Source organism: Stegodyphus dumicola, chromosome 5, assembly GCF_044657685.1.
Source record: "Stegodyphus dumicola isolate Sdum_Otavi_A_Nest chromosome 5, ASM4465768v1".
Classification (NCBI taxonomy): Eukaryota; Metazoa; Arthropoda; class Arachnida; order Araneae; family Eresidae; genus Stegodyphus; species Stegodyphus dumicola.
Genome location: NC_140772.1, coordinates 210,131,289 through 210,143,170, shown reverse-complemented (window position 1 = coordinate 210,143,170; position 11,882 = coordinate 210,131,289). Strand labels below are relative to the sequence as shown.

Sequence of the window (11,882 nt, the reverse complement as noted above, 5' to 3'; positions counted from 1 at the left end):
ATACCAGAGAATAAGGAATGAGATAAGTGAATAACAGCTATTCAAAATGTTAATGAAGAAAACAATATAGCATCCAAATTTATGATAAATTTCCTTTTGACGTTTAATTTTTTCACAAAAAAAGGAGGGGATTTAAAAAAGAAAAACAAATTCTTATGATCTCTATAGATTATACAGAAATACCTTTCAAATTTCTAATTTAATCGTACATTTAAAAATTTTAAAAATAGTGTAATATATATGTAAATTTAATATAACCCCTGGACTATTTTTGGGAGGCTGATGGGATTTCAATCTTTTTTAGAGTATTTCTAAAGTTTTTTTTTTTTTTTTTTTTTTGTTAAATTTCATTATCATAGAGGAAATGGATGTTCTTCGACGAGTGGTTGATTATTGCTGTTTCGTATATTTTTACCACAACTTTCTGAGATCACATTTATATTAGCATTTCAGTTGGTAGATGATATTATATAAAATATTCATTATAATTTGTGTTCATAATTAGAACAGCCCACCAGCGGCAGAGCGGTAAAGACGCTGAACACTGGTAGTTCGGTCCGAGGTTCGAATCCCGCGAACAGGCTGGCTGCATGGGCGTTTTCGCGGTTTTCCCCATGTGCAACGTGTATACGAGCCAGTTTCCCTTAGAAAGGCCTCCACGAAAGGCATCCCTCCCCTTAGGCAGATAGCCCTAGTGTGCTTTGCCATAATTAAATACACCACCACCATAATTAGAACATTATTTTAGAAGTCTTCCCCTTCTCTTTTAAAAACGGATAACTTTCCTACGTATTTCTCCTCTTCTAGTTTTCTGGTAGTGAATACTATGGTTTTATTATATTTTAATAATAAATTACGCAGACAGTTTGAAAAAAAGATTATTAATCCACTTATTTGAATAAACATTAAAATTATATTTTTAATTTAAATTGTTTATTTCCTACTACTATTCCAAATGTTAATATATTTTCTTTAAATTTTTTTCTGCGTTCCTTGAAATGTAATATACAAAACTATGAATGGAATTTTAAATGCTTTTTATTTATTAAATTTAATAAAAATACTTCTTCTTCGATATAGTGAAAAGGTGGCTTTGCAAATGCGGTCAAGAGCAGGAGACTGACGTTAATTACGGAAGGGGAAAGTAAACGGCTGTGTCAGGGATCATAAGGGGAGATATATTTTAAAAGAAAAGTGTTTTTAGGTCTCATTCAGTATCATTTTATCAGGAATATATATCGCGCGCTGGAGATAAAAATGTTTTTTTTTTTTTTTTTTCGTACAGTGTTGCCATTGCTCGCTTTGAAATCGCTGAGTTTGTTAATCAAAAATTCGTTGAAGTGTTATAAAATATGAAATCGATAATAAAACAAATTTTAAATTCAAATTAGGGCTTTCACACGCCGATATTCTATGGAAGATTACGTTATTCAAATTTTGATGGCTCTAGGTACCGTCGTTTTATCAAAACATACATACATTCATGCAGACTCTTCATTATTTAATTTCTTTAAATATAATACAGGGCGATAATATTTGGTGGCGACAATTTGAAAAGTGATTCGCCGTTTATAGTTTTCAACGCAAAATGCCAAAATGAAATTAATAATCCTTCTGGGCAAATTGCCCCTTTGAACTAATAATGTTATCAGGTTCAGTGTTTCTCCTTACTTGCTTGGGGAACATTGAAGAACCTGACTCGGAACAGGGAGCTTACTAAAGCTGTGTCCAATAAATGTGGGAAGTAGACAAGATACACAGGAAGGGTATACGAAACCCTTTATTTTTCACTCTTTACAATAATTTCCGTACTTCGGAATACAGAGACCATCTACTTGTGGTCTGAACGTAAGAATATAAAAATATTAACTAAACTTTAACTTAAATTTGGAATAATAAACAAGGGCCTACGTGGAAGATTGGCCGTATATTAACAGGAAGCCGTATGTAGTACAGAGAACTGTTAGCACTACAATACGTTTAAAATTATCAAGAGGATTAAACCTCTGGCCTGGAAGGCAACCAGCAACCGAGTAAAACTGCTAAGGTAAGCGGCCTGCTTCGACTAACTCCTTCCTCTCTCTCGCTTGGCAAAAAGCCACAACTTAAGTACTTGGCGTTCGCCAGAAAAATTTGCATAAATAAGTTAAAGCTTTTAATTCTGGCCGGAAGTAGAAAATAAGAAGTGATAGTAAAGATTTAAAATAAAAATAAACGTTAGTAAAACTTAAGATCCTTACATACTTCCCGCCAGAGTTAATTAGTTTGAAACTGAGGTCTAAAACGACCTTGTTGAAAACTTTTAGCTCTAGAATCTAACGCGAGGCCAATCTTTTACAAACATTTCTCACTAGAAACTAGAAATTAAAAAAAAAATTTGTTTTTACAATATCAGCTCCATGGACAACCAATTTTTCATCTGTACTGCATCTAAACAAAAGCTTTTATTCAAATCTGGTTCCTAAACTAGTTTAATGAAATGTTACACAATGAAATGGCAAGTAACATGAATATTTATATTTCTCTTAACATTCTTATTTCATTCATGACTTTATTTTAATTATCTCTCCCCGTGCTCTCTGACATCTTTTACAAACGCGAAAACGCGTTGTCAAAGAAAACACCAAACACGAATGTGTTTATGTATACGTGTTCAACACTGCCGCCTACAATCAAAACACTAACGTGTTAAAATTCAACATAACAAGATCTCGTAACACACCCTATCTTCAACTCTAAACCCTGAGGTACTATTCTGAAAGTGGCTAACTCTGAAGTGTAGCGTCAGAGAGCCTAACTACATTCATTCAACCTTTAACACATATTCACCATAATTTGGACTTTTTACAGTCACACGAATAAGTTTAAAATTTTTTTGCATTACTTTCACTTTTACCATATCACAGTATTTCTTAACATTTAAAATAACAGTTCACATTGTATATAAGAACATATTAACATGCCGTTAATTTTACGCATTTTAAAACATACATTAGTAGTACATTGTTAACTTCTATTCTTTTCCAAGCAAGTGCCAATTCTTCTACATTGAAATACTACATTTCAAAAGTCTTTCAGATTAAAACTTCTTTCTTGACAAAATCTTTTAAATAAAATTTTATACAATAATTTTTTACAATTTTCTTAAGGTACCTTTCTCAAAGATTATCAATGCTTTTACAATATTCAAGTATTTACACATTCCTATTATACATTAATTTTAGTTTTACTCTCGAGTAATTGAAAAAACATAATACCAAAATAGGTAACAACTCATTTCTCGCCTTTTTGGCGATAAAGGTAGGCCTCACATGAGGTAAAACTTCTTGAATTCTGCCACTAGCAGTAAGAAAGAAAAATTAACTTAAGGTTTCAAAGTAACATAGAGTTTTACTTATCTTTGTTATATTCAGACATCCTTTTTGCTACCCAGTTCTGGAAAGTGGCGAAGACTACCGTCTGGTTTATCTTCCTTCTTGTGCGAGTTCGTTCTTCGGTTCCTTCCTCCATGAGCTTTCTTTTTCTTCCAGTTCGGTCACCCTTGAAGACCTTCTTTTTAGCATCTGCTTGTGGTCTCGGCCGTTTGATGGCAGCTGGTCTTGGCGGAACCGGGACAACTCTCTCTCGTTGTTGCCTGGATCTCGTTGCTGGCTGTTCAAACTTTTCTTGCTTCTTTGCATCTGCAGCTGGTTTTCCTTCATCAATTCGTCGACATTTGCTGCGTAGACTCCTATCCGATGTGTAGATCTTCCGTTTTGGAGCCGTGTTATAGTTGCTGCCATTTCTCCTGGTTCTCTTTGCATTAGTCGAACTTCTCCCTTCTTCATTCTGTCGGTGGTCGTGCCCTCTCTTTTCTGGTCGGTGGAACGGCTTCTTTTTCTTGTTACCTTCAGTTTTCCAACAGGGGAACTTTCTTTTCAATTGCTCCTGTCTACTCACGGCTTGCCCTTGTGATTGTCGTTGTTCCACCTCTGGAGATTGTGCCTGCCGTGCCGGATCCTGCAAAAGATCTTGAAATATTGGCATTTTATTACGATTATAAAATGGTTTTATCTGGTCAACGTTTGCGGTGCAGGTTTCACCATTCCTGGCTTTTAACACCACTACAGCCTGAGTTACTTTTTCTATGACATATGGTCCTTCAAATCGTGGATAGAATATGGCAGTTTTATCTTCTGGTGCTGAAGAAAAGTGAATGCTTAATTTTTAACACTTTATCCCCTACTTTATAAGTTACACCCCGTCGTTTCATATCATAATACAGATTCTGTTTTCTTTGTGCTACTTCAGTGTTCTTTTTTGCTTCTTCAATTAATTTTTTTATATTGCCCATTTTAAATTCTGGGGCTCTTTGTTGAACATAAAATAATTTATCTAACGGCGTTATAATCTTTCTGCCTAAAAATAACTCAGCAGGAATTTTGCCCGTTGTATCATGTTTTGCGGTCCTAAGGGCGAAAGCAAATTCATTGACATAGTTATCCCAGCTTTTATGAAAATTTTTAACATAACTACGGATAATTTTCACTATATTTCTATTGACCCGTTCCGCTATATTTGATTGCGGCCGATACGGGACCATTTTTAAATGACGTATGCCCAGTTTTTGGCACATGTCTTCAAATATATTACTTACAAATTGAGGACCATTATCTGATATAACTTTTAGGGGCGCCCCGTATTTTAAAATATATTTATTTAAAATAGAATCAGTAACTAATTTCGCGGAGGCTCGTTATAAAGGCCCGTCCACACGAGGACGCTCCCGACGTAGTTGACGCGACTTTTTTGACGCCGGCGTACTGTCTGTCTACGGTAAGAACAGCTCTCGCCAGTTTGTCTGCGGCTGTCTGTTGCCATAGAAACGAGCCGTGACCCATTTTTCGTAGGGGTGTCTTGAAGATTTACTTCTCAGTTTGCCAACTTGGCATATTTAAAGATGATTTGGCGATATTCACATTTTGTTTTAGTTTCAAGTAAAATGCTTGTTGACCCTTTGCGTCGACCCCGACATTAAATTTCCGAAAATGAAAATTGAAGGCGTAAATAAAGTTTTTGCAGTTAAGGAACGGTCTTTGATTTTGCCGAGTGAGGTGCGAGTCGCTGAATTTGCCATCTTTCTAGATGTACAATGAGTAAAAATATATCAAAATAACTTGTAGGGAAATGCATTTAAAAATCCGTGCTTATTTTTGAAGAAAAATGCTCTCAATAAATACTTTTTGCGAACATTTCTTCTTTTCCCATACCTTCAAACTAAACCAAAAGCTGGTCAATTGAATGACGAAAGGAAGCGAAGGTAAATTAAAATCAAAACTGTTTTTACTTAATTACCAGTGGTTTGGGTTGGTTTATATGATTACGAAAAGCCTCCAAGGTTAAATGCCTAAGAGGAGGGATGCATTCGTGGAGGGCTTGCTAAGGAAAACTGCCTCGTATACACGTTACACATGGGGAAAACAACCATGCAGCCAGCCCGTTCACGGGATTCAAACCTCGGACCGAACTACAAGTGTTCAGTGACTTTACCGATCGGCCGCTGCTGGGCCTCTTAATTACCAGCGCCCATTTATGCATCATGCTGCTTTTTATAGACACTGTAATAGCTTGTAACATAATAAAATGTTAAAATCAGAACAAAATTAAGGTCTCTTAAATTATTCAGTTACCTATTTTATATTTAAAATTATACGAAATTTATATAATTATACAAAATTTGGCTTTTATAACTGCAGTGAGCATTGTTCATTAATATAATTTTGTATTAATATTTTCATAATAAAACAAAACTTATTTAATTTCAATTAAAGATTAAAAATTATTTTTTAAGCAAATTATACCATGGCTTGTGGGTCCCCAAGAACACAGTAATGGGAAATGAAGCAACCATTCAGTGTTCTTTATTATCCACAGGGGGGGTTTCGCCTCTGCCGAAGGCTCATTGTTGCCCACTTTTGGTAATCTTTCATTTACATAGTGGCAAAGAAAATATTGAACCAAGAAATATCCTTACAACTTGACAAAGCTATCAGATGAAGAATAGGAATGCCTTCGTGGAGGACTTTGGTATAACATCTGAAAAGTCATCTAGTCACTGTCGCAAGATTCCGTTTCTTCTGAATCAGAATCAGAATCGCTGCTGCCAGTTTGAATTATTAATCCATCCACTATCTCTTCTAAAAGTTCGTCCTTGTCCCAATAATAATTTTCAAGTTTTTCTACGTGGTTGCAGTGCGCCTGCCATTCTTGAGAAGTGACTTCATCCAAAGCTTTTTGTGTTAAATTTTTCAAATTTTCCAAGCTTAAGTCTCCAGTCACATTCCTTTCCCTGATCAGTCTTTTAACTGATGACCAAACGTATTCAATTGCGTTTAGATCACAGTGGTAAGGAGGGAGACGTACAACATGATGCCCATTTTCTTTTATGATGTTGTCAATTTTATATATTACTTTTTTAGGACGATTGCATTCTATTAAGCTGAACAGTTCCGCTTTTCGCATTTTGGGATCGCAGCATATCGTCTTCTTCATCAGCCAATTTACCATTGCTTGCTTTGTAGCATATTTCGTGGGTGTCGGATCTTCAATTTTTGTGTGATACGGGGCATTATCCATGCATACCACACTTTGAGGTCGTAAATTTGGAAGAAGCTTTTCCTACACCCATTTTTCAAAATTTTCATAGTTCATTTGCCCATGGTAATCCCCGCTTTGAGCTGATGCTTTATATATAAGTTGGGCACCTGGAATAAATCCTGCGGAAGAGCCAGCATGGACAACAATCCTATTTTTGGAACTGACATTTATCTGTGCGCCCAAAACCGTATCATGCTGCCAACATTTCTTAAAAGTTAAATTGCTGTCAATCCATGTTTCATCGATGTAAACGATGTGGCGTCCACTTGCTCTGAGTTTCCTCATTTCGCGTAAATAATTGTTCCTCCAAAATACAATGTGAGGTCTTTCGATAAGAATTTTTCTTTTGTTAACACACTTCCTTGCAGCGAAAATTCATCGAACGCCAAACTTTGCACAATGAGTCTTTTTGCCACGGGAAGTCTATTTTTTGCCTCAAGACAGGCAATAATTTCCGCACAGATGGCACTTTCTTTTCTTTGATGTAAAAGTCTTGTATAGTCTGCCGTATAACGCATTTGTCAAAATCGTCAATTTCGCACTTATGATTAGCAGGGCTTTTACGTTTCTTTCCAGGCGTATTTAGAAGTTGATCTTGCCCCATTGTTGATACTTCGCGCTTAATTTTTTTAATTGTATACTCCAATACTCCAGTAGCTTGCGATGTTCTCTTCAAAACTTGAGGAAGAGGAACTACTAAAGAGTTCGCCGAAGCTTCAGAAGCGCAAAATTCTGCGACATTGTACACTATTTGACGTGCCTGAGACTTTAAAGGTTGACCTTTCTTAAACTGGAAGGGCATTTTAAAAAATTGGCGATTAACAAAGCACTACGAAAATCAAGCTAAATAGAAGCAAATTTGAACAAATACCAGTACAAAAGATATAACAACGAGAATAAAAATAGCTAATAGTAATAATATAAAGCTTAAGAAAAGATGCGTGCAGCTGGAATGAAACTAAGAAGACGAATGATAAACTCTTTTCCCTTCAGCCAACAGTCGCCAAAAACAAAATAACAATAAAGCAACCCTTGGTTCGTCCCTATTTGAAATATACTAGCCCTGTTGCTATAGCGACCGCCACCCGCCAGACACCGTGGCGGGAGGTGTTCTTACCGTAGACAGACAGTAAATTCGCATGACGCAGAAGACGTAAAACTGAGTACGCTCCTGTTCAGCTTTTTCGCCCGCGACGCGCGCGTTCGTCCAATATCCGACCGAGTTCTTATCACGTGTCAAAATCAGAAAACCTTCTTGCTTACCCGTTTCAATATGGCGTCAGAACCTCACAGAGATGAGTTTTTGCTTAGAAATGTGTCTACAGCAATAAAATAATCACTCCATCTTCAGATTTCTCAAACCGTATATATTCGTATAAATTTAAAATTCTCATTAAAGGGAAAAACTGTATATTTATAAAGCAATGATCCGACCAGTATATGCTTCACCTATTTATAACACCGTAAGTAATAGGAACCTAAATAAATTACAGTTTCTACGAAATCAAAGTTTCTGCCTTACAAAATTATCCTTAATTTAAAATATTGGCTATATCATGTGTAATAAAAAGCTCTATAAATATCCCAATATTAAATACACCAAAAACTAACTTCAGCAATATAACATCTTCTAAAATAAAGCAGTTGACTGTGAAAGAGTATTCAATAAAATACAATTACGAAATTTTGGAGGAAAGTTACAACTTGTGTCATACGGCAATCATTTATTGAAATTTAATTAAATTACCTTTGCAGCGACTTCTACTTGTTACATTATTGTTCACGAACACTGATATCGCAGATAGCTGAGTGGTCAGCGCGCTGCTGTGCGGAGCGAAAGGTTGCGAGTTCGAACCACACCCGTAGCCAATACATAAATTTAGTAGTTTTTCTCATTTTGAAACGTGTTTCTCATATTTAATCATGAATCATTATATTCTTATTTTACCTATTATTATTGTTTTCATTTCTTATTTTATTCATTATTATTATTGTTTTTAATTTAGTTTAAAAATGTGCATTGCAAATAGAAATCCTTATATAATAATATATCTGCATCTCTTTATCATATATCATCTACAAATTCTCTTTATTTTTACTTTATTGCATATTTTATCAGGCACATAATTTCTCATAAACTGTACAAAGTTTGAACCTCATTCTAAATTCAAAAATAAATAAAAAGAAAAACAAAAGGCCAATCGAGGGGGAGTTAAAAAAATATGAAGTTGGTTTTATTATATGGTGGATGGTGTATATAAAGAGAATTAAGTAATTTAATTCTCTTTATATACTGTATTCCAAACCAATTTTATAAATCCTAATTTTCATACAATATAGAATCTGCAAGTCTGTCAAACTGGTCGATACTCATCCTGAAGTAATTAAAAAACAAGTAATATTTAAAAAAAAAAAAAAAAAAAAAAAGTTAATTCCTACTTAGGTCCACAAAGAAAAATTAAAAAAATACAAATAAATAAATAAATAAATAAAAATACAAACAGAATTTTTTAAAATTAAAAATTTAAAAAATTTTAATATGTGAAAAAGCTGTGTTAACATCAAGTGTCATTCACTACAAGTTTAAAAAATTGTATTTGAACTTGATGAATAAAAAGCATTTTATGTACTGAAAATTTGAACAAGATATAGGGAGAGTGTGAGATAATAGTAGGAATTTAATAATTCCGGATATTCCTTTCGTAAACGAGGCGGTAAAAAAAAAATCTAAAATCTCTTTGAAAATAAATAAATCTTTCGGACCCATTCTTGCCATTTTTTGCGGTTTTGCCTCTGCTTAATAATTGCACTTAATAGTAAAATTTCAGCTATTAAAAAAAATCATCTGATTCGGACAACTTGCCGCAAACATACAGAAGCACGCGAAGTGATAAGATACAGCTCTGTTGACGCTATATTACAGCGTCACGTGATTTCTGCGCAAAATAATTCTATTGGTTAAATGCACTCTTCGCAAGCGTACTCGTTTGCAAACTGGAAACTGGAAGACGCAAGTGTCTTTCATGAGAGAAATTGCCCCAAACTTACGGAGCATCCTGACTGGACCTTATCTCAAAATTTTTGTTCAGACAGAGCTGGAGTTCAGGGAGGTTACCCGCTGGATGAAGCAAGCCGGCATCCAGTTCAAAACTTTCGACTTAAAGCAGGACCGGCCAGTCAAAATTGTTATCAGAGGCCTCCCTGTTGAAACTGAAATCGGGGATATCAAAGAGGAAGTTGAGGCGATGGGATTTAAAGTGCATCGCATCGTTCGGCTTACTCAGCCTGGCTCCAGACATCCAATGCCACTTGTATATTTACAAGTTATCCCTCACCCCTTCTTCGATCATCTGTTTGCCGTCACTGACATGTGGGGCACAGAGATCAGCATTGAGCGTTACCGCGGCCGCAAGGGCCCTACTCAGTGCTTTCGGTGCCAGGGCTTTTTCCATTCTTCGGAACTCTGCACCCTTCCAATCCGTTGTGTCAGATGCTCTGGACCCCATTGGGCACGTGAGTGTACCAAAGGATTAGATGTACCAGCCACTTGCTGCAACTGCGGTGGAGATCACCCAGCTTCGTACAAATCTTGCCCCCGATACCCAGGCAACAAACGGGCTCGCGGTAAAAATTCCGCTCCTAGGACTAGGGCAGCTGCTCAAGCAGCCCCCCTCAGGGTTCTTCTAAGCCCCCAGCAAATGCTGAGACAAGACGTCCCATGCCTGCTCCCCCGAGCAACGTCAGTTCACCATCTTATGCACAGATGGTGAAGAACACCACTGAGCACGGATTCAAATCCACGAATCCAAGACTGCCGGTTGCAGAAGCCCCTGCAGCCCCAGCAGTGTCAGCCACAGCAGAGTGTAGCAATGATTCAGACGACGTCTTCTCATCTACACTAAAATGCTTAATTGAAATCTCCCGCGACCCAGCGGTAGACAAGCATATTCTGCTCCTTGCCTTCAAAAAAGCAATGCCTAAACTCAGGCAAGCAGATGCTTTAATGAGGGCATTTTATATTTATGAAAGCTATGTTGAGCTTTCAACCTAATTAGGCTTTTTTAGACCCATGTCTTCTGTTTTTCAGTGATGAACCTTTAACAACGGCATAAAATTCAATTGTATAAATAACAGTTCAAACACCATCAGAAAACTGACCATTTGCACATGGAACGCCAATGGTTTAACTCCAAAAATTCACGAAGTTCGTGATTTTGTAGTAGAGCACGATATTGACGTGTTTTTAGTCCAAGAGACTCACCTTACCCCAGGGAATACTCCCAAAATTGGGAATTATGACATTTATTGTACTGACAGGGTGTCACAGGGCAGAAATCCCTGTGGCGGCACTTGTATCTATGTGAAGCGTTCGTTAAAGCACCACATGATACCGCCCCCTGATTTAAATTTTTTGGAAGCGACAATCATCAAAATTTTCATTCAAAATTCCTCCCCGCTGACAATAGTCTCAGCCTATTTACCTCCACTGTCTACAGCACGTGGAAGGCCAGCTTTTCCTGTCAGTGATTTTGATAAAATTTTGAATATTTCAAATCACCTAATAATTGCTGGTGATCTAAATTCACGCCATACCGCATGGTTTTGTTCTAACAGGAACAGGTATGGTATTAGTCTAAATTCATGGTGCCAGAGTAACCATGTACAGATCATAGCTCCTACCCTCCCGACCTTTTACCCACATAGAGTATCCCCTGCAGTTCTTGATCTGGCTGCCTTTTATAACATATTCTTTCGGCATGAGATAAAAGTGATTCAGGAATTGGACTCTGATCACTACCCCGTTTTGATATCCCTAGATATTCAAAATTAGAGGAGCAAGTCTCAACAAATTGGGACGACTTTAGATTTATTTTGGAAAAAACTTCACTCCCTCCCATCAAAATTTCCAGCAATTCGGACTTTGACAGGCATATCAAAAGTTTGGAGTCTTTACTGAAAGAAGCGAGAGCTGCGGCTTCAAAGCCACGTAAACATCCAGGTGCTAGGCTCCCACCTGAGACTAAATTCAAAATTAAGCAGCGAAATTACTTGCGAAGAATTTGGCAAAGGTCACGAGATCCCAACATCCGTGCCCAATTTCGCAAGATACAGAACGAGATAAGGACCGAAACCCGCTTATTAAAACAAGCGGAGTGGAAAACATTCATTGAGTCCCTAACGACTGAAGACAAATCGATTTGGCGCGCAGCCGCCCGATTACGCAAACATAAAACACACATTCCGCC

General features: G+C 36.7%; 1 pseudogene; it reads right to left on the bottom strand.

Annotated features, from left to right (window-relative positions):
* Window positions 1-6,087: 6,087 nt before the first annotated feature.
* Window positions 6,088-7,523, bottom strand: LOC146997400 (uncharacterized; annotated as a pseudogene).
* Between the last annotated feature and the right edge of the window lie 4,359 nt (window positions 7,524-11,882).